Raw genomic sequence first — 2425 nt, forward strand, 5'->3', positions numbered from 1 at the left:
TCGGCATCCATTTTCAAGCTCTCTGTGTATTTGTTTCCTTGCGGACGAGAAAAGGGGGAGCGCAGATTTCCGAGAAGGCGTGTCCTTTTCAAAAATGCAAGAGGCGTTGCTTTGTTGCTGGCTGTTTTCGCCGGTGTGTTAAACACACTTTAGAAAGGAGTGTCCCCAGACTATCAGGAGGCGGAGATCTCTGATTGTCTGGTGGCGAGACTACCTTAATGCACATAATAAATGCTAATTTTCAAACATGTCTGTTTACTAAAATAACCTTTAATGTTATTGCTGTTAATGCCAAATCAAACAACAGCAAATAAAATAGATAAGTTTGTAATAGTGCTCCATGTTTTATTCCATAGTCGTCTACACGCCTACACACCTTTAACCCTGCGTTGTAGCATGGATTTTGGGACATTCCAGGCCCTGCAACCTCAGTTGTGGGACTCCACCAGCCCCAGCAATCTCTCTGACCTCTGCTATGGCTCCCCTCATTCTGTCTTCCCTCCAGTGGTTGAGCTTTCTTTCCCTTCTTTCTTTCTTTCCCTCATTTCATCTCCCTGCCTTACTCGCCTTTGCCATTGTGATCTGAAATACATTCCATTTAATTAATCAATAATGTGATATCCTGTGCTAACTTCTGAATTTAAACATTTATCATTAACATTATTAAAAAAAAGTCAATAGTTAGAAGCAAAAAACTCCGAAACCATTTTAGCATTTGATACAATGATACAGCAACTCCCAGTTATTAAAAAAACATTTGCTCTTTATTTTAAATATCCCAAATAATGCATTATAACAATAAAATCATGTAAACAACCATTGCTATTGCTCAGTATATTCAACTACACACAGTTTTGCCTAACAGAAGCACATTTGGAGCTGTCCCACATTAGGCAAACCATACTGTCCCACTTTAGGGAGACATGTTTCCTAAAGTGGGACAGTAGGAATTTTGATTGAAATTCTAAATATTAAGAATATTTACACCACATTAGGATATTTTGTGATGCATAAACATGTTACAAACACATTCTGATAAACAATTAGCAATATTGTTGTTTTTTTAAGAAATGTATGCCCTTAATATCAACTTTGTCTGAACACTATGTCACTAACCTCTTGGTGGTCTTCACACAGAGTGCTCCTGTTTGAGGGCTGCCCCACCCCAGTAAATGATTGGACATTTCAGATGTCATGTAATTTTGATCATGTGATATCACAGCTTGTGTGAGCCCACAGTTACATTAGCTTTCTTTTGCTAGGGGAAGACCTATCCCTGCTTAAGCTTAAGTGTCCCACATTAGGCAAATTCACCCTACATACACATATACAGTATCTCACATAAGTGAGTTCACCCCTCCCATTTTTGCAAATATTTCATTATATCTTGTCATGGGACAACACTATAGAAATGACACTTTGATATAACTTAAAGTAGTCAGTGTACAGCTTGTAGTTTACTGATGTATGAACAGAGGTTACATAAAACCAGAGTGACTGTCCTTTACTGACCAATCAGACTGCAGTGTTCACAGCTCCACCTTTTAGTACCAGATCTGTGTGCTAGGTACCCCAACAGAGGGGGACCAAACATGGGGACGCTAAGGAACGCTTCTGTTGGTACCATCCACAACTTTCACTGTGGAGACAGAAACTATGAACTGAACTGAACTGAACTGAACTGCTCGGTGGAGACAAGGCTTCGGGGGGTTGGTTGTCCCTGTTGTTATCAGTGAGGTTTCAGGGGAAAAAATGACCTGCAACTTTTTAGTTTTTTAAGATATAAACACCAAAGTTGTAAAGTGAAAACCACCTCTCTAACAGCAGCCTGCTCATCAGCGCCCCCTGTGTTTAAACCATGAATTTGAACCAGGTGATTGTTTGAATCATCCTCTGTAATAAAAGTAAAATGAAGGAATTTACAGTTCTGAAAAAAATCTAGTTTTTATTAAAGCTGTTGTTTCATAAGAATTTATATAAATATAATATTAAAGTGTTTGATTTTTAAATGACCAATAACCTACAAGCTTTTAATACAAAAACAACACCAACATAAAAAAATGACTCTGACACATAAAAATGAGAAAGTATCTCCTCTCCTTTTCTGTGTTTGCCAAAATGAGCAGGATGTCAGACCAACTGTTTGATATCAGCATCATGTCACAGCGCCCTCTAGTGTGGATTAATCAGCCATCATGTTTTTGTGTCCCGAAGAGAAAAACAAAAAGTAGGTTTTTTTATTTATTTTATTTTTTCTCACACTCACTGGACCCCAAAGGATCGTTCAAAAGCTCAGTGACAGATCAGGGGTTTTTTTTTTATCATATAAAATTCATTAATTATTAGTAGTGAGGCTATCAGTTATTATCAGTTATTATCAGTTATTATCAGTTATTATCAGTTATTTTTTCTGCTGCCCCCCCCC

At 37.8% G+C, this 2425-nt stretch overlaps 1 protein-coding gene across 50 annotated transcripts in view; it reads left to right on the plus strand.

Annotated features, from left to right (window-relative positions):
- The window catches only part of LOC126389674 (spectrin beta chain, non-erythrocytic 1-like), a 187156-nt gene that overhangs the window by 37633 nt on the left and 147098 nt on the right, over positions 1-2425 (plus strand). The gene's annotated exons all lie outside the window — the stretch shown is intronic.

Source organism: Epinephelus moara, chromosome 5 (assembly GCF_006386435.1).
Source record: "Epinephelus moara isolate mb chromosome 5, YSFRI_EMoa_1.0, whole genome shotgun sequence".
NCBI lineage: Eukaryota > Metazoa > Chordata > Actinopteri > Perciformes > Serranidae > Epinephelus > Epinephelus moara.